Source organism: Lutra lutra, chromosome 14 (assembly GCF_902655055.1).
Source record: "Lutra lutra chromosome 14, mLutLut1.2, whole genome shotgun sequence".
NCBI classification, from domain to species: domain Eukaryota; kingdom Metazoa; phylum Chordata; class Mammalia; order Carnivora; family Mustelidae; genus Lutra; species Lutra lutra.
In genome coordinates, this window is record NC_062291.1 from 26,418,957 (window position 1) to 26,439,501 (window position 20,545).

At 38.4% G+C, this 20,545-nt stretch overlaps 1 protein-coding gene and 1 pseudogene across 1 annotated transcript in view; one reads left to right on the plus strand and one right to left on the minus strand.

The window, feature by feature from the left end:
* The window catches only part of REEP3 (receptor accessory protein 3), a 99,894-nt gene that overhangs the window by 6,380 nt on the left and 72,969 nt on the right, over positions 1 to 20,545 (plus strand).
* Positions 3,644 to 4,072, minus strand: LOC125084351 (60S ribosomal protein L30-like; annotated as a pseudogene).

The following is a 20,545-nucleotide window of genomic DNA, read 5'->3' on the forward strand; positions in this document are numbered from 1 at the left end:
GAGATTTATCATGTGAATAACTGAAGTGTTTAGGATTTGTGTCTAAGAATAGGATACTTACAGAAACTACACTTAGGCCATGAGAAATAAGGTAAATAGGAGCAAGATTTTCAAGGAAATTTAGCACATTGAAAGCTTAAAAATATAATTTGTCATGAATGCCCTTTAAGAGATCATCTTTTCTGTCTCCCTTCGTTAAGACAGAAAACACATCCTAAACTATTGGGTCTTGTTTTCATTGCAGAGGCCTGAACTTCCAACAAGATTCCTTTATTAGCCTTCATCTCAGAAACAATTTGCTTTTGTTCATTTTTTGTGACCGTGGGTATATTAACTATTTATTCTTCCACTGCATTTTTGAACCCTTTAAGGATGGAGATTTTTATATTCTCCTCTTTTGGTATAGATTATAATGTTCGAATAGAGTATCTTATAATAATAATGGCATAAATAGGTAATTTAAATATCTTAAATAGGGGCATCAGGGTGGCTCAGTAGTTAAGTGTCTGCTCAGGTCATGATCCCAGGATCAGGGGATTGAGCCCGCATCGGGCTCCCTGCTCAGAGGGAAGCCTGCTTCTTCCTCTCCCACTCCTCCTGCTTGTGCTCCCTCTCTCGCTGTGTCCCTCCCTATCAAATAAATAAATAAAATCTTTTAAAAATAAATGAATAAATGTCTTAAATATGTTACTGTTTTGTCAAGTGGAAAAAGACTACTGCTGAGTCTCTGTTAAGCAGAACATGAACACGAACATATCATCGATTATGCCTTTGCGCTAAATTAGCCCTTTTGCGTATTTATAAAGTTAAATAAAAGGTTATAAGTAAAAGTTATTGTGTTACAAATGTCTTCATGTTTATGAGGCGCCTGGGTGGCTCAGTGGGTTAAAGCCTCTGCTTTCGGCTCAGGTCATGATCCCAGGGTCCTGGGATCGAGCCCCGCATCGGGCTCTCTGCTCAGCGGGGAGCCTGCTTCCTCCTCTCTCTCTGCCTGCCTCTCTGCCTACTTGTGATCTCTGTCTGTCAAATAAATAAATAAAATCTTTTTAAAAAAAAATGTCTTCATGTTTACAAAACAGTTAAGAGTTTATGCATACTTTTATCCCTATTACTGAAGTAAAGTTATCAGCTTCAGTCATATGAAATTTACAGCGGCCACTACAACTGAAAATCAGGTAAAATAGTGTACTTGCTAAGAGACTGAACAGAGAAAACAGCAGTTGGGATGGAAATATTGAACATTGGCAAAAGATTTTAGGAACAGACTAGCTAGGGGCACCTGGGTGGCTCAGAGGGTTAAGCCTCTGCCTTCAGCTCAGGTCATGGTCCCGGGGTCCTGGGATCGAGCCCCACATCGGGCTCTCTGCTCGGCAGGGAACCTGCTTCTCCCTCTCTCTCTCTGCCTGCCTCTCTGCCTACTTGTGATCTCTCTCTCTGTCAAATAAATAAATAAAATCTTAAAAAAAGAAAAAAATGGAGGGACGCCTGGGTGGCTCAGTTGGTTAAGCTGCTGCCTTCGGCTCAGGTCATGATCCTGGCATCCTGGGATCGAGTCCCACATCGGGCTCCTTGCTTGGCAGGGAGCCTGCTTCTCCCTCTGCCTCTGCCTGCCACTCTGTCTGCCTGTGCTCACTCTCGCTTCTCTCTCTATGACAAATAAATAAATAAAATCTTAAAAAAAAAAAATGGAACAGATTAGCTAATGTTAAAATATTATATGGCCATTCATAATGATATGCAAAGTATTTTTAATTTCATTTGAAGATCTTTTAAATATGGCTAGGTTTCTTAATCTAGCACTTTTGACATTTTGGATTGGATAATCCTTTCTTGGGGATGCCTGTCCTGTTCACTGTAGGATGTTTAACAGCATCCCTGGCCTCTCCCCCACTAGATGCCTTTGGTACCTCCCAGTTATGACAGCCAAAAATGTCTCCAGATATTGCCATATGTTACCTAGTGGGCAGAATTGTCACTGACTGAGAATTACTCTTAAATGAAAAGAGAATAAAAATATGTATGGGAGGGAATGAACTAGAAGCTGTGTGACAGGCACCTGGGTGGCTGGCTCAGTTGGTTAAGCCTCTCTCTCAGGTCACTGGTCTCAGGGTCCTGGGATGGAGCCCCAGGCCTCTTGGAGCTCCCTGCTCAGCGGGGAGTCGGCTTCCCCTCTCCCTTTGCCCCTCCCCATGCTTGTCCTCTCTGTCTCTCTTTCTTTCTCTCTCAGATGAATAAAATAAAAATAAAATCTTTTTTAAAATGAGGTACCAGGGCGCCTGGGTGGCTCCATGGGTTAAGCTTCTGCCTTCAGCTCAGGTCATGATCTCAGGGTCCTGGGATTGAGCTCCTCATGGGGCTCTCTGCTCAGCAGGGAGCCTGCTTCCCCCTCTCCTCAGCTTGTTGCTCTGCCTACTTGCAATCTTTCTGTTAAATAAATAAATAAAATCTTCAAAACAAAAAAAAGTATGGTGCCACTAGACCCTTGTGGCTATTTAGATAGCTAAACATTAAGTTCCTCAGTCATACTAGCTACATTTCAAGTGCTCCATAGGCATTCAAGCTTAGTAACTATCTGTTAGCACAAAAGTAAAACATTTCCATCATTACAGAAAGTTCAACTGAAGTGATCCCTTACAAGGCACAGTCTGCTCAGCATTTCCATTTGAAATGGTTTTGTTGACTGCTCCAGTGTACTTTGTGGGAAAAAATTACAGGCTATAAAATGATATTTGGGAATTCATAAGCATCTCAGGATATCTTTTAAGAATTTTCTATATGAAATATTGTTGCTGATCTTAATTTTTTTAGTATTTCAAAATTAATTCTATTTCAGTATTTACAGAGAAGTTTGCAAAATTGATGAAAATTGCTGATACAGTGTACTTTGAAAATAATTTATATAATCATATATTCTGCTCATCAACTCTCATATTCCCTACTTTCTAAATTTGTAAATAAAGTGTAGTTTATAGGTTATAGTTTTCTTGGTCCAGTAAGTTGTTCGGATATTAGAATTTGAACACAGAGCCAAGGGTTACCAGAATATTTGCTCTTCTACCGTTAACAATTTCATCAGTTGTACAAAAGCAGAGGTACTGAGGAAATCATGAAAGCAAAAGTCATAGGGAAAAAACTAAATGTAATAAGTTTGTACTAACCAATAGTTCAAAACATAATTTCAGGAAGTATTCAAATATATTATTGCTGAGAGCATTTATGTTTCCAAGCAATGGTAAGTCTATTTTAGGAAAAAATTATTCTCACCCATAAACAAAACCAAGCATTCTGCTGTGGAAAATTTCCTTAACCTTTTATCATGTCCCATTTCTGAGAAATGTATTAGGTTGCTGGGGTTGTTATAACAAAATACCAGAAACTGGGCAGCCTAACTAACAGAAACCTATTGTCTCACACTTCTGGAAGCTAAAAGTCAAGGAGAGGGTATCGGTAGGTTCCTTGGTTCCTTTTGAGGGCTGTGAGGGAGAATCTGTTCCAAGACTCTCTCAGCTTCTGGTGGTTTGCTGGCAGTCTTTGTCATTCCATGACTGATAGATCATCACCCCTATCTCTGCCTTCATTTTTGTGAAGGTCTCTGTGTCTAAATTTCTCCTTTTATTTATATTTTTATTTTTTTTAAAACAAGCTGTGGCCAGTTTTATTAAAGAAAAATTCTGCGTGACTTACTTTCACCAGTCTGTCCTGGCATGCTTCTAATGATATCAGAATCACCTGGTTCAATGATAGCCAGCGTGCATACTCTGTAGTATTTCCCACATGCTGTGCCCAACTCAATATTATTGCCACTGTAGTGATGGACACCAGTTTTGGCCAACATGGCATTTTAAGATTTTAGATTATTTAAGATTTCCTCAAGGCCGGGCAGTTGTTGGCAAGGATGACCAGCTTCACTTTGCCATGTCTGATCATTTTCAGAGTCTGCTTGTACCCCAGCACGTATTTTCCACTTTTCATAACGAGCTGGAGCCTAGAGTTGATCAACTCCAGCAACTTTTTTGTCTTCTTTGCAGCCACCATCTTCCTGCCTTAGGTACGAGACGGGCCCCAACCAAGAGCAGCCTCCCTAAATTTCTCCTTTTAATAAGGAACGGAAGTCTCTTTGGGTGAGGACCCACCACGCTAATTACCTCATTTAATGTGATTATCAAATCAGGTTACATTCTGAGGTAGTGGGGATTAGGACTCCTCAGATGTTTTTTGGAAAGGCATGGTTCAGTTTATAACAATCTCTTTTACATATCCTGAGAAAAACTAAAATGCCAAGGAGGTTTTAAGGATTAGATTAGAAAAGGAGAAAAATTAATGTCTAACAAAATAACTGTCTTAATTTAAGAGTTGTCGCATGGTGGAGACAGTAGTGATTTTTCCCTTATTGTGAATATAAGGTTAGGGCAATAGGTGGATGTTATAGGAAAGACAGTTTTATTTTTGTGTATAAGGGAAAGCTTTCTAATACCCAGAGTTGTTCACCACTGACACTGACAGTCTCATGAGAGCAGTGTGTTCTCCGTCACTAGGGGCAGGAAAGGGAGAGTAGAACCCTCAATGAAGATCTTGTCTATATTTCTTGTATGTTTCCTATGGAGAGCCATAGATAAATTACTTTTCTGTGAGAAGCTGTGAACTGTTGTGTATTTAATAAAACTGCTTAAATATTTACAAAGAATAAACTGATGATTGACAGAAGGAAGGGAGGTGGGGTGATGGGCAAAATCTATGAAGGGGAATGGGAGACAGGCTTCCAGTTATGGAGTGAATAAGTCATAGGAATAAAAGGCCCAGCTTGGAAAATACAGTCAATGGTATTGTAATAGGGTTGCATGGTGACAGATGGTGGCGACACTTGGGGTGAGCATAGCATAAGCTACAGAGAAATTGAACCACCATCTTGTACACCTGAAACTAATGTAACATCGTGTGTCAACTATATTCAGAACAGTTAAATAAAATCTAAGGTTAAAGAAACTACTTGGTTATTTAAGTAAATGAATACACTACCCTTGTATTACATCAGTATCAGTGATGATTAATAAGTGGCATTCTTTGGCATTAAAAAACAGCATGAATGTATACAGCACTGAATAAATTATATGCTAAAGATTCCGCTAATGTGATACTTTTACATCATCAAACTTCAATCACCGATCTTTAGGATTCCCAAAATTTAAAATACACTTTCAGCAAAACAGTAGAGTGGATAAACTGCCTTCTTTTCTGTGTTTAAAACTTCCAGAGGCCCACAGAAACAGTAGGTAGTAGGCATTCTTGAGTGTGGATTTAAACAAAGTGCAGATATGAGAACAGAAGAGAACTTGTGATAGTTGTCTACTGAGGGTCATAATTGCCATGATCAGTTCTTTGCTCCTTTGTGCCTGTGATTTTTGTTTTCTTTTGGGGACACCAACTAATCTCAGTATTGGTGAATAAACCTCCTAATTGTTGTTTGTTCAGTATTTATTTATTTGGGTTTTTTAAAATCATTAATTTTCATCAACCTTAGTTTTTATTTCTGGTTTTCAGAAATATAAATCCTTTCAATTTTCACTTTATATACCTAAATTAATCTTGCAAATAGAAATGATGGTAGTTTTAAGGTGTTTAATGAATAGGGGAAAGTACCCTTTAAAGATACAACCCTAGATCCATATAAAAGGGCCTTAGAAGGGTGTAAATCTTAACCTGAAAACATTAAGACATGAATGCCTTATAATAATAAAATATATATAATAAATAATAAAATTCTATGAGAAAAGTGGCCTGAAAGCTTTGTGTAAAAATATTCTGAAAAGATATCTGGTCTTTTCCTTGCCAAGTAAATGAAAGAAATACAAATTGGAGATAAACTCCCCCGCCCCCATACACACACAGTTTATGCTTTCTTATCACAATTAAATACTTTTTAGGAATTTTTAAATCCTAAATCTTGTATTATTTTATGTGGTTAAAGGTGCAAATACTGCTTTGTTTCAAATGGTCTCCTAAGTTTAAGAAATAAAATGTACTGTTTTCCAGTAAATCTATACCGCATTACCTTAAATTTTTGCTAGTGACAAGTTCTTGTAGTGCTTTAACTAAAATAGCTCCCCAAAAACTAATTAGAAAAACGAAAGTAGTAAGCCATTTTAACAGTAATAGTTACAATAAAAACAGACCTTGGTTACCTCAAATGACTAAGAAATATGAAGGAGGAAGGAAAGCGCACAGCCCTGTTCCTTCAAGTGATCATTTCCACTCCCCAGTACAAAGTGCGCCTTCACTGTCTCTTGTCCTCCCCTTTATGTTTTTCTCACCTTTTTTTCTAGTTCTTCTTTTTCCTTTCACTCTGGGGAAAGGCAAGGAGACAACGGTAAGGCCTTAGTCACATACAGAGATACAACAATTTAAAAGGTTATTTATCTAGGGCGCCTGGGTGGCTCAGTTGGTTGAGCGACTGCCTTCGGCTCAGGTCATGATCCCGGACTTCCAGGATCGAGTCCGGCATCGCGCTCCCAGCTCCTTGGGGAGTCTGCTTCTCCCTCTGACCTTCTCCTCTCTCATGCTCTCTCTCACTCATTCTCTCTCAAATAAATAAATAAAATCTTAAAAAAAAAAAAAAAGGTTATTTATCTATAGTTTCCAAACGAGTGGGGGGGGGGGGGGTCGGGGGCGGGGGCGGGGTGAAACCGAGGCTATTTGAGATATAGAAGGCCAAAATAAAGGGGACAGGGGAGGGAAGACATGTGTGGACAGGGGAAAAAAAGATGGGGAAAATGGGTTCAAATATGTCAGTAATGACAGTAAATGTACACAGATTGCATTCTCCTGTTAAAAGAGTCTGGAACACTGGGGACTAAAGAAAGTTGTAAAACATGAACATTAAAAGAAGATCTAAATGGATAGCCCATGTTGATGAATCAGTATTAGCTAATGATTATCAGGTCTTCGCAACTAAATCTATAAATTCAGTGGGATTCCACCAGGATTTTTATTGTTTTTGTTTTCATGGAACCTAATGACCTAAGGTTCACAGGAGAGAGTAAAAACCTAGCAATCAGTAAGACAGTTGAAAAGAACAAGGAAGAAAGACTTGTCCTATTATATATCAAGACTGATTATTATGTTGTAGGAATTGAGACAGTTTAGAATTGGTGCAGTGATTGATGATAAACTTGAGGGAACATAATCACTGAATCCAGAAACTAAGCCAGCACGTGTGGAAATCTGATGTGACCGAGTAGTACTCAAAATTGGTGGGAAAGGATGGGTAACTTAATAGGGTTGTGACAACTTGGTTATCTCTCAGAAAAGAGAATGAAATTACATCCTTTTTTCACAGCAAACTCAAAAATAAATTATAAGTGGACTACCTGCCTATATGTGAAAGCTAAAATATTTAAACTTTTAGAAGAAAATACAGGAGAATGTCATTACAGTTATGATTTGGTAGAGAAGAACTTTCCATACCCTGCAACAAACTGTAAATGATTAACATACATCTGACACTCCTGCATCAGGCATTATTCTAAGCACTTTCACACAATTTCATTTATATTTCACAACGACCCTAATATATACAGATACTGCTGTTATCCCCTTTTTGCCAGAAAAACCCAAGGCTTTAGAGAAGTGAAATAACTTACTAAGTGACAGAACTAAGTGGCGTCTAGCTCTAGACCCAGACCTGAGCCAGTATGCCACACCACCAACCTGTGTGACAGAATTTGCATGCAATAATTTCAGTGAGCTTTGTCAAATGTGTATACTCATGTCTCACCACCCTTATCAAGATCAAGATTCACTTTACATTCTCAACAGTGGTAGTTGAGTGTGTATTTCTACCACCTATGCCATCCCTGACAATTTTATTCTTGCTAATCTCTGAGAAAAAAATACCCAATTATTTTAAATATCTGTTTTTAGGATATGTGTTTTAAAACTCTATTTGGAAACCCATATTGCTGTTTTCTCAATTCCTCAGTAGTTGGGGGCTGGACAGGAAGGTATAATGGAAGCCAGCACTAGAATTGTGGCCCAGTGAGGGGGAAGAATGCAGAGAGTTTTGTAACATAAATGACAAAGTATAATAGAAAATGTAAAGAATTCCTTAAAATCAATAAGAAAATTAACAATCTAAAAAAAAAAAAAAATGGGGCAAAAGTAAAAGGCATCTCCTAGAAGATGAAACCAATGGCAACTAGACATATAAAAAGAATCACAAAACTCATTAGTTTTCAAGAAAATGTAAATTAAGACCACATTGAAATTCCATTTCACACATTCTACATTGCAAAAATTAAGAAGTCTGAAAATGCCAAGTGTTGGCAAGGATGGGCAGAACAACATTTTTTGGGAATGGCAAGAGAGGAAGATGTAACAGCTCTGGAAACTTAGAGTGTTCATCATTCACATACCTTGCAACCCAGCAGTTCCACTACCTGGTAGACCTTGATACCTGCAGCAGGAGAAGTTTACAAGGATATTCATAGGAAGGTTCTTAAAGTGAGAATCTACCAAGAATGCTAGTTTACATGGAGAGGAGACTGGATAAATGATTGTTGGTATATTTACATAATGGAATATTACACAGCAGTAAAGCTGAATGAGATACCACTTACAAGTATCAACATGGATGTCTGTTAGGGAAATTATAGTGAGTTTTGTTTTTTGTTTTGTTTTTAAGAAAAGCCAGATGGGATTACATGTAATAGGTTACCATTTTAAAGACCCCAACAAAGGTAAGACTGAACACTATATGAGAATATATATTAATAGCAATCTATTCTTCCAAAAAGAAAAGAAAATGATAAATGCAAATTTTAGGATCGGGGTCACCTCTAAGGAAATACCCTAGCAAAGGAAAAAGCTCAGAAGCAACGGTAATAGTGGTATTCTATCTTGATTTTGGATGACTGTTTCACTTCGTTGTGCTTCATGGCTTAGAAGTGTGTGTCATATTTTCTTCATATCAGCTGTTACATTTAAGAAATGCATGGGGTGGGGTGCCTGGATGGCTCTGTCAGCTAAGTGGCCAGCTCTTGATTTCAGCTCAGGTCTTGATCTCCGGGTCCTCAGATGGAGACCCAGGTTGGGCTCTCTGCTTAGTGGAGAGTCTGCTTGAGGATTCTTTCTCTCCCTCGGCCTGACCCTCCACCTGCACTCTCTCTAAAATAAATAAATAAATCTTTAAAAAAAAAAAAAAAAGAAGATGTGCTTGACACAGTAAGACAGGACAAAGATACAGTATTTAAAGGGACAAGCTTAGACAACAGGGAGCAGATACCATCAGAAAGGAGATGCAGCCCCTGTCCCAGCCCATATGCTTCTTGCTGGTGTAGAGGCCAGTTTTAGTGCTTAGCCAGGCCCCAGATGGAGGGAGGGAAGGGGCTGCACCTGTCGTGAAGTGTTTGTGAACAGAAGGCCAGAACCCCTATGAGATCACCAGGCAGGCTGTCTCTAGTCCCTTCTTTTTCTCAAAGCTGGTATGAGTCCAATGAAGAACGTCCAATTTCTTACATATCCAAAGGATTTTTGAGGTTCTAGAAGTAGGTGCATAAACACTTAAGAGCTTTCTTCTCCCCCCTCACTTATTTTCAGATGACAGTAATTTTCTTGTCTATCCATTTGATATGTGGGATATTGCTATAAAAAGCAATTCAATGTCTAAAAAAATGTATAAATTCATGTGCCTTCACTATAGCTACTTCCAGACTAAAACAGATCTAAAACAGTGTTAAAGTTGAAACATAGAATAATAGTCTTAACTGTATGGTCTGCTTTGTATTCCTAACGATGTTGTTTGTCCATGTGGAGAGCTTAGTTGGTTGGAAATATTACATTACTTGAAACTCCCTAATGGCTCCATAAGAAGAATTTAACTTTCAGGTTGTGTTTCAGAGCCATTCCCTACTATTACAAAGGAGGTGAGTGAGGTTAGTCCTAGAATCTGGAATGGGTCTGAACGTATCGTTGGGAAATAATGTCTAATAGTAACATTTTATACCAACATGCAGCTCTGATTTCTTAAACATGCTGAGCCTCATTTATAGAAAAGGAGGAAAATGGAAAATCATAGAGAGCTTTGTATTTTCCATGTGGTCAGCATCGCTGTGGGAGTGATCTGGCTGAGACATCTGTCACCCACTGATGGCCAGGAATTATTTGGCCTGTTAGGCTGTCCCCTCGCTCCCTTGTCATTCCATGTGCTCTCTTGGTTAGTGGAGAGGGGCGTTCAGAACCTTGCAGCATCTCAGGAACGTGATTGGGAGATAATTAGCTAGTAGATTTGCAGATTTGTCTGCAGAGATTTCTAGTTTGGAAATGCAAAGTAAGTAAATTTACTAGCTTTAACTTTATAAGTTTTCCATGGTTCTTTACTACTGTAGCAGTCTCCCAGAAATACCAACAGGGTGGCCAACTTAGTTTGAATAACACTTTTTTTTTAATGTGAGGACTTTTGGCCAATTTGAGTGAGGAATACTGGAGGATTTTGTGAGAATGGTTTAAAAAGGAGGAAATCAGAAAAGGAATCAATAGCTTCTGTAACAAGTGCAGGAATACTGCCGAAAGCCCAAGCATATACCATATACTGGGGGATAAATGAAGTGGGTTGTTATGGAACATTTCTTATGAAACATGATTAGAAATTCATGAAATAAAATGAACTCCTAATATAAACAATAAAAAATTTGAAAGCTGGAATAAACTAAAAAGGAAACAAGAAAAAGAAGTTAGCGAGTAAATGAGCTCTGAAATCAGTGACCATTTATTTCTTTTACTCTTTGCCGGATTCTTGTTTTAAGGTTTTGTCAGTCAGTCTTAGGTTTTGCTAACATTTAGTCCCTCAAACTAATCCTAAAACTTCCTGATAAACAGACAAGATTTCCTAACCTTATTTACCCTTTAAAAAAGAAGTTTTGTATGATGGGATACTTTAAAATTACGGCTTTAGAACCAGAAAAGCAGTTCTTTTGCTTTATAAATGTTGAAAATGGAGCTATTTATGATAAATATGGTTGATAGAGTGATGACTTTCACCTTTTAAAAATTTTAGTAAAATTATTTTCACTCTTTCTGAACATGGGTTTAATTAAGAGTATCTGTTTCCATAGAGAAGCCTTGGATTCTTCATTTAGAATAAGAACTCACAAGGCACTGTATGGTATGTAAAAGCTTTTTAAAACAACTTTCCCAGACTCCATCCTCAAAGATTCTGACTTAATTGATCTGGAACAAGGCCTGGACGTTCTTAGTTTTAAAAGCTCCTCAGGTGATCAGAATGTACATCCAGGTTTAAAAATCTTTGCACTAGAGGTTATGAAAGAGAAAACGTACTGAGGATTTTAAGAAATAGTAGTGTCAGGAAACCATGACAGAACTGAGTTGCTAAATTGTTACCATTTAAAACAAGGAGAAAAAACTTGCAAAATATCCTTAGTTTGGTTTTCAGTGATGTCAGGACATTTGAGTACCCAGAAAACATCTGAAGCTTAGCGATAAGGAACATTAGTGGTGTCTAAAGCAGTGATCTTCCCAGACACACTTGCTTGGTCTTTTTAGATTGAATTACAGAAGTATTAGAGGAAAGGAATGTAGTGGATGGAATGTCTGGATTTTATTACAGCATTCTCTATAGTAGTGCCTCATGAAATTCACCTTGGAAACGCATTGCATATTCCCAGCTAGCATGTGAGACAAAGTCTAGCCAACAGCAAAATACCACATTTGTCAGATTGGCTAAATAGCACGTTTGCAGCAGTACACAATTTAGACTGCCTTAAAAAGATCACTTTAAAATTTGTTGGTGTGGGGATTTATATTTATTTTTAAATTCATCAAAATCATTCCATGCCTTTGAAAGTGTCCATAGTATTAATATTGTAGATCAGAATGTGTTGTAATTGGCTAAAAATATAACAGGTAATGAAAATCTGGAGGCCGGGGGAAGATGGGAGGAAGCTCAAGGCAAATTTCATCATCCTCAGGAGAAGGACAGATGATGTGTAGAGTGGAAACACCAGGCATTCTAATCCTTTTCTTAAACTCAGAGGATTACTTGAGGTTCTGACATTTCTGCTGTTTAAATTAAATTTTATTTATTCCTTCAGTTTTATCATCTGTTAAATTAAGTAATATTGGGTTATTTTAAATGATATGTATATTAACATCCCATCTTATTTACTTTTTTTAATCAATCTTCTTTTTCCACTTAACAATGTTTGGATCATCAAATGTTATTATTGATCATTTCTGAGGAGTAAATCTGAGTTTTAGATTTCCTTGTTCTTTTTGGTGATGTTTCTATTAAAACTATGAATCATTTTTTTGGAAACATTCTATTTAAAAAACATTCTTTTTAAAAAAAAATTATTTATTTATTTATTTGGTAGAGAGAGAGAGAGAGCACAAGCAGGCAGGCAGAGAGAGAGGGGAAGCAGTTAAAAAACATTCTTAAAGCATGTTGCTCTTTAAAATACATAACCTAAAGTATATAACCTGTTCTTTATTTTTTAATTTTTTTAAGGTTTTATTTATTTCTTGTCAGAGAGAGAGAGAGTGAGTGCTAACATGCAAGCACAAGCAGGGGAGCAGCGGGCAGAGGAAGAAGCAGACTCCCTGCTGAACAGGGAGCCTGATGCTGGACGATCCCAGGACCCTGGGGTTATGACGTGAGCCCAAGCAGATGCTTAACTGACTGAACCACCCCAGTGTCCCTATAACCTATTCTTTAAATCAAAGACTAGTTTTAATATAGTTTCCCTCAGAAAAATAAATGCCTTTACTTCAACTTTTAATACCAACCAAGACTGAAATCTTTTAAGTGGTAGCATTCAAATCCAAATAGCAATATGTGTTAGCTAGAGAAGTACAACCACCTACCAATGTAATTTAACAGAAATTAATGACCTTCATACTAACATTTATTATACAGAAAAGTATTTTTTTAAGGTTAAGAAACTCCAGTTATCCTGGGGACAGCACTGTGTGTGTGCTTGGTTTATTTAGAGTCCAGCTGGTAGCATTTTACATCAAGTGTAAGTTCTTCAGGATTTCATAATAACAAGGTCTCAACGAAGGATAGATACTTCTTTTTGCCAGCTAAAGTGGCATGCTCTGTGGCAGCAGTAGAAAAGCAATTTCAGTTCCTTTCTTCAGCCAGCTTTAGAATTACTGTGAAATTATCATGACTCTGGAGACACATTTCAGGTTTTGTGTATAAGGTAAAAATATCAATATTTTCATGTCATTATTTCTAATTTACAGACTTTGGAGTTTTGTAAAATGCAATCTCACATCATTATCCTTTTGAGTCACAGTGGGTGACATCACTCCTTCCTAGTACAGTTGACTTTGAACAATGCAGGGGTTAGGGGCATTAACTACCACACAGTCAGAAACGAGTGTGTAACATCTGACTCCCCCTATATTTACATACTAATAGCCTACTATTGACTGGACACCTCACCAGTAACAGTCAATTAACACACATTTTGTATGTTTTATGTGTTATATACTATATTCTTACAATCAAGTAAGCTAGAGGAAAAAAAAATTAAAATCATAAGAAAATACTTTTACAGTACTGTACTGTATTTATCAAAAACAAAATCCTCGTGTCAGTGGACCTACCCTGTTTTGTTCAAGGGTCAGCTGTAGTAGTATGCCTTTACTTCATCCCTAAAACGGAGATAATTCTGCTCTTGATTAACTTAGGTTGCTTTGAGGCACTTCTCCATGAATGTCCTTAACACTGTTGTGGGCCTACACAGCAATACATTATTTGTCCTACCCCTTAAAACAGTCTGTTTGCATTACAGCAAGGCACTAATGAGTATTACAGAGTTGTAACCCTTATGTAAAAATGTCATTAGAGTTACAAAGAAATGAAAGATGAAGAAAAATAGACTTAGTTTAGTTTTGTTTCACATTTTAATATTCTCTCAACACCAACCTATAAACCTTAAATAAGGGTCACTTTAGCATTTGACCCTAACTCTAATAGATTGCTAACCCTAGCCCATCTAAATTAGGTAGATAGGTCTAAATCAGGTCTCTCCATGGGCGCCTGGGTGGCTCAGTGGGTTAGGCCGCTGCCTTCGGCTCAGGTCATGATCTCGGAGTCCTGGGATCGAGCCCCGCATCGGGCTCTCTGCTCAGCAGGGAGCCTGCTTCCTCCTCTCTCTCTGCCTGCCTCTCTGCCTGCTTGTGATCTCTCTGTCAAATAAATAAATAAAATCTTTAAAAAATAAATAAATAAAAATAAATCCGGTCTCTCCAGCTACATTCAAGAGGGATAGGATGCCATCCATATAATCAGTCATTACTGCAGCTCTCCAGTCTTCTGTATCTGTTCCTTGTGCCACTGATGCCACTTTTCTCCAGTTTCATTATGTCCACCAGTGCCCCACAGCCATTCATCAGGCAATATTGATTGACCAGGACTTCCATGCCCTCAGGAGTCTGTGCTTACTACACCGGGGCCCCCTGAAGTTCCTTGCTGCTTTCAGTCATCTATTACAGCAAAAAAAAACCCCCAAAACTTTAATGGCTTAAGAAAAATATACTATCATGATTTTGTTCCACCTGAAAAGGGAAATTGTCTTTCTTTAATGTTTTCTAATGTTATGATCACATGGCAGTTGCTAGTGTTTAGAATTATTCTGTAAAGCTATTTTTTTTTTCTTCTTAAGATTGTATTTATTTATTTGACAGAGAGATCACAAATAGGCAGAGAGGCAGGCGGGGGCGTGGGCAGCAGGCTCTCTGCTGAGTAGAGAGCCCGATGCAGGGCTTGATTCCAGGACCCCGAGATCATGACCTGAGCCGAAGCAGAGGCTTAATCCACTGAGCCAACCAGGCACCCCTGTAAAGCTATTTCATTTATTAGAAGGATTCTGGTGCATTCAAGTTTTTTTCCTAGCACTAGTTAGTAGACCTAATCTCTTAAATTCAGTGGTAGGTTAACAAAATTTACAAGTGTCATCTTTAAGTATTTGACAGGTTTTTTCCCCTGTATGCAAGCCATCCTTTTTCTCTTCCTCATAAACTGATTCTAGGATGATTTGATTAAGTTGCCTCTATTTGGTCAATAAGAAAGTAGAACTGATTCAAGTGAAGAGGAAAATAGTAATTTGTCAATTCTTAGGTGATTGTGACTCATACTAGTATAGTAGCTAACTTTTCGCTTACTAAAAAGGGTGTTTGATTGTTAAAGAAGAAATCTCCTGTGAAACAACCTTATTTAACAGGTTTCAACATTTGAGTGGAAAAGAATATGTTTCTAGAAGTGATTTGATTTTTTTTTTTCTGAGTGACATTATATGGGCACACAATTTATGATACTGTTTCTATCAAACAATACTTGGAGTATTCACTTTGTGAATCTTGTTTCTCTGTAGCTGGTGTGTGTGTGTGTGTGTGTGTGTGTGTGTGTGTGTGTGTGTGTGTGTGTGTGTGTTTTAAAAAGAAATTGTTGAGGGGCACCAGACTCCTGGAATCGAGCCCGAATCTGACTCTCTGCTGAGCAGGGAGCCTGCTTCCCTCTCTCTCTCTGCCTGCCTCTCTGCCTGCTTGTGATCTCTCTCTCTCACTGTCAAGTAAATAAATAAAATCTTTAAAAGAAATCATGAAAGATTTTAAAAAAAGAAATTGTTGGAATTTGTCCATCTTCTCTTTTATATTCCTTCCTTGAAGAAGGGTATGTGGTATTTAAAGTATAATTCAGTGCACTGCTATGGAAACTAAAAAAAAAAAAAAAAAAAAAAAAAAAGGGAAATAAATACTAAATCTTTGGTCATCAATCAATAACAAAAACATTTTGTGAAAAGTTTTCTTTTTAATGAAACAAATACATTTTAAACAAGTTGAGTATAAATGTTCTCCACAAAATAGGAATGAATCAGAAATGAGGAAAACCACCTATCCAAGTAAATATGATGCCATTGGGAAATATGACCATTTGTATATGTATGTTGACATTGAGACTTAAGCTACAGAAGGAAATTAGACTTCTCTCACTGCTTTTTTGACTTTATGGCTTAATGAATTTTGATAAATAATGTGTGTCAAATTGAGAATTAAAATTGTTAATATAGTATGTTTAAGAGATGATTATACTTAATCCACCAGAAAAAAAAATGCTACTGCTATCATAATTTTCTTTTTTTTTTCTTTTTAAGATTTCATTTCTTTATTTGAGAGTGAACCAGGGAGAGGGACAAAGCAGACTCCCTGCTGAGCAGTGAGCCAGACCTTTGGGGGGTGGGGGTCTGATCCTAGACCTTGAGGATCATGACTTGAGCTGAAGTCAGACGCTTGACCAGCTGAGCCACCCAGGCGCCCCTGTAATAATTTTTTAATCTGAAATGGCCATTGCATATTTTTTTTTAAAGGCCATAAAAGAAAAGCATACAGTCATCAGATTGGATAGCACTGTATCGGTTTCTTTTGTCACTTTCATTTCTTGGCCTCAGCTTGGGCTATATTTGTATTTTAGACTGTGTGTGTACAAAAGATTCCATTCTGCCTTTTTGTGTGCAGTAAAGGAAAGAGGTTCTTTATTTTTATTCTTTCTGCAAATATTTGAGTACCTACCATTTATCAGAATGTTCTAGGCTTTGGGAATAGAGAGCTAAACATGGCAGTTTTTGTCCTAAAGGAATGCCAAACACACAGACAGCAGAAGGGAAAGTCCATGAACATACTGTTGTGGAACAATAATAACTGATATTTGTGGACTGTGTACCGCGTGCCTGGCATTGGTCCATGGCACAAATCGTTTAGTCCTCCCAAGGTAGTCACTGCTGTATCTTACGAAAAAGCCAAGAAGCACAGGAAAGTGAATAATTTACCAAAATTCACACTGCTAGTAGCATCAAATCAAGCATGCACAAGATGCTGTGAGAACAGGGAAGGGCAGGGTCCTTCCCTAGACGAGGCAAGGACAGCCTCTGGGAAGAAATAGTCTTTCAGCTCCCTCTTTGAAGTGATGCTCCTTGAGAAGAGGCCCCAATCAGAGGGGAAAAGTATGCCAAGGCATGGAAACAAAATGACATGACCGTCTTGGGGAACAGCAAGCAGGTATTTCAATATCATTGGAGCACAGACTTGTCAAGATAAGATTAGAGAAGTCTAACCTTGCATAGCTGTTGAGTTGTTTCTTCATTGAGAAAAGCAAGGAAAAGCAGTGAAAGATTTTAAGTAATATTAACAGGGAGCCTGGAGAAAGTAATGAGGACAGGCAGTCCCCGTGAAAAATAAAATGGGAGGCGCCTGGGTGGCTCAGTTGTTAAGCGTCTGCCTTTGGCTCAAGTCATGATCCCAGAGTCCAGAGATCAAGCCCCATATCGGGCTCTCTGCTCATCAGAAAGCCTGCTTCTCCCTCTCCCTCTCCCCCTGCTTGTGTTTCTTCTCTCACTGTCTCTCTCTCTCTCTGTCAAATAAATAAATAAAACCTTTAATAAAATAAAATAAAATGGGTCAGAATTAAGGCTGAGATAGGTGTTTGGGACATGGCAACAGATATAAGAGACATTGGGGGTTGGAATTTGACAGAACGAGGAAAGAATTTGAGATATCTAGCTTGGATTACTTGAGTGGGAGTTGTCACCATTTTGTGAAATGGGAAACATGAGGAAGGACAGGTTGAGGGAGGGAAAGAGACAATAAGCTTGAGCAACAGCAGCAGCAACTGCAAGGGGTTGAATTAGGAAGGGTGGTCAGAGCACTTGAGACCGGGAAGGGGTGCAGAGGTAGATGGGATGTTATTGGCAATGCTCTCATTTTAATTTGGGGGTTGGGTTCACATGCATTGTTGGACCTTATACTTGTATAGATATTATATATACTCTAGTAGAGATCAAATATTACATAGTAAACTTTAAAAGTAGCATTTGGGGGGTGCCTGGGTGGCTCAATGGGTTAAGGCCTCTGCCTTTGGCTCAGGTCATGGTCTCAGGGTCCTGGGATCGAGCTCCGCATAGGTCTCTCTGTGCAGTGGGGAGCCTGCTTCCTCCTCTCTCTCTGCCTGCCTCTCTGCCTGCTTGTATCTCTGTCTGTCAAATAAATAAATAAAACCTAAAAAAAAAAAAAAGCATTTGGTAAAACTGCTCTAGAAAAAAAAATAATACCTTAAGATTTGGAGAAAACATCCTAATTCTCCTTATAAGCGTTAGAGTTTAGTCATATGCCACTAAAGCAAAGATCATTTGATTTACCTAGTCCTTTCCCCACACATTAAAATTTAAAACTAAGAAACTAAAGAAGCATGGGATCGATGGCCAGCAGAAGGGACTGTATCCTCTGCAGCTTTGTGGTACTTACCATTGTCAGGTCAACCACCATGACCTCTTTTTTTCTTTTTTTCAAGATTTTATTTATTTAAGAGGGGAAAGGGGCAGAGATAGAGGGAGAGAAAGCCAATCAGACTCCACACTCAGTCCCAGAACCCTGAGATCAGATCTGAGCAGAAACCAAGAGTAGGACCCTCAAACCACTTTGCCACCCACAGGCCCCAACGACTGTCTTATTTTTAATAAATACAAGGAAGATTGAAAGGGCTTCCTGAAAAAAAGTAAGACTTTCCTCTTAAAGTTGCTTACGTTTATTAAAGGACCTACTCTATTATGTTCTATTTTTATGAAAAGATAAAGGATCTTGTTTGGAATAGTTTCCATTTCGTCTCGGGGTGACTTGGAATTTTTAATCGGGTAGTGAGGGAAGGCCTCGGTGGGTAGCTGACATTTATTTTAGCAAAGACTTGAAGGAGGTGAGGATAAGAGCCTTTCTGATCCTGGGGAAGAGCTTCTCAGGGAGTTGACTCAGTACCAGCCCCAAGCTAGAGTTGTGCTCAGCAAAAGGAGGTCAGTGTGGCAGGCAGAGCACTACTGGGCAAGAGATGTAGGCCATTGTTAAGGACATTGGCATTTACTCTGAGGGAGGCAGGAAGCCATTGAGGGGTTATAAGCATAGGAGTGACATTATCAGATCTTATTTTAAAGATTTTATTTATTTGAGAAAAAAAGAGTGAGAGAGCACATAAGCAGGAACGGGGTAGAGGGGCAAGAGGGAGAGAAGGAAAGACAGACTCCCCACTGGGCAGGGAGCTGATGCAGAACATGACCTGAGCTGAAGGCAGACACTTAGCCAACTGAGCCACCCAGGTGCTCCCAGATCTTATTTTAAAAGATTTCTCTACCACAGTAAGTAGACTGTAAAAGGGCAAGAATGGAAGTTTGATCATTAGGAGACTATGTTAATAAACCTGTGAGAGATGGGTGGTTACTTGGACCAGGTTGATAGCAGTCATCAGATTCTAGATTTAAAGATACAGCTCGGAGGATTGCTTGACAGATTGGCTGTAGATGTTCAAAGTGATGAAATTAAATTCACTTGAGAAGAGAATGGGAGCCTGGGTGGATCAGTGGGTTAAGCCTCTGCCTTTGGCTCAGTCATGACCTTAGGGTCCTGGGATCAAGACCTGCATGGGGGCTCTCTGCTCAGCAGGGAGCCTGCTTCCCCTCTCTCTCTCTGTCTGCCTTTCTGCCTACTTGTGAGCTCTGTCAAATAAATAAATAAAATCTTTTTTAAAAGGAGAGAAGATAATTGACAAGTTATCTCTAAAACATAGAAATGCAAAGGACGAAGGGTAGACAAGACAATCTTGAATTAAAAGAGCAGAGGGCAAAAATTGTGGGACAACATATGTGATCAGATATTAATAGTCAGATGAGTTAATCAGATCTCAAGATTCCAAAGCTATGGTAATTAAGACAATGTGATACTGTGGCAAAGATAGCCAAATAGGCCAATGAAACATAGGATCTGGAAAGAGTCCCATACATAGGTAGATGCTTATTTTGTGACAGAGGTGGCACCATGGAGCAGTGGGGAAAGGTTTTTATTTACAGTAATGGTCCTGTGCCAATTGGATATCATCTATTTGTATAATTATAGCCCCAAACTCAGACCATACACAAAATTTCCAGTTGCTTTACAGATAAAAAGTAAAACAAAGTTTCCAGAAGATAATATAGGAAAATATTTATGTGACTTGGAAATAAGGAAAAGTAATCAAACAGGGCACAGAAAGCATTAGTCATAAAGTAAAACACAGAGAATGATAAGTTGAAATAGTTGAAGATTAAACACTTCATCAAAAGGCACCATTAAGAGTGAAAATAAAGGGCAGAGTGGGAGAAAATATTCAGACTATATGAAGGAAAATGGACAAGGGACTTCATACCATGAAAGAGGAGAAGGACACATGCAAATAGCCAATAAACATAAGTAAAGGTGCCCTCACTTGTTTTTCTGGAGTCGTGACCATATTATGTAATGCTGAACCACATTTCCATCCTCTTCATATATCTTTGGGGGGGGGGGGAAATCGAGCTTCCTGGGTCTTTATTTGTATTACTAAATCTTTAGGACTGAATAGGAATTGAGACTGTTCAAATTATACTAAAGCTTAAATGGCTATTTAAAGAAAATATAAACCAACTCTTGAACATGAGCTTACTGTTTCAAGAAGAGTTCTCCTACCATGGGCCTC